The sequence below is a fragment of the Herpailurus yagouaroundi genome, unplaced genomic scaffold (assembly GCF_014898765.1).
Source record: "Herpailurus yagouaroundi ecotype Mexico unplaced genomic scaffold, PumYag 186, whole genome shotgun sequence".
NCBI lineage: Eukaryota > Metazoa > Chordata > Mammalia > Carnivora > Felidae > Herpailurus > Herpailurus yagouaroundi.
The window spans coordinates 13,883,643-13,883,858 of NW_024412417.1; positions in this window are offsets into that span (position 1 = coordinate 13,883,643).

The window sequence follows — 216 nt, forward strand, 5'->3', positions numbered from 1 at the left end:
TGTCAGTTAAGCATCTGACTCTTGATCTCAGCTCAGGTCACAATCTCATGTCATGGGTTTGAGCCGCACATCAGGCTCAGGGCTAGCTCAGAGCCTGCTTGGGATTCTGCCTCTCCTTCTCTCTGCCCCTCCCCTGCTTGCGCGCTCTCTCTCTCTCAAAATAAATAACAAAGAAAAGAAAAGAAAAGAAAAGAAAAGAAAAGAAAAGAAAAGAAA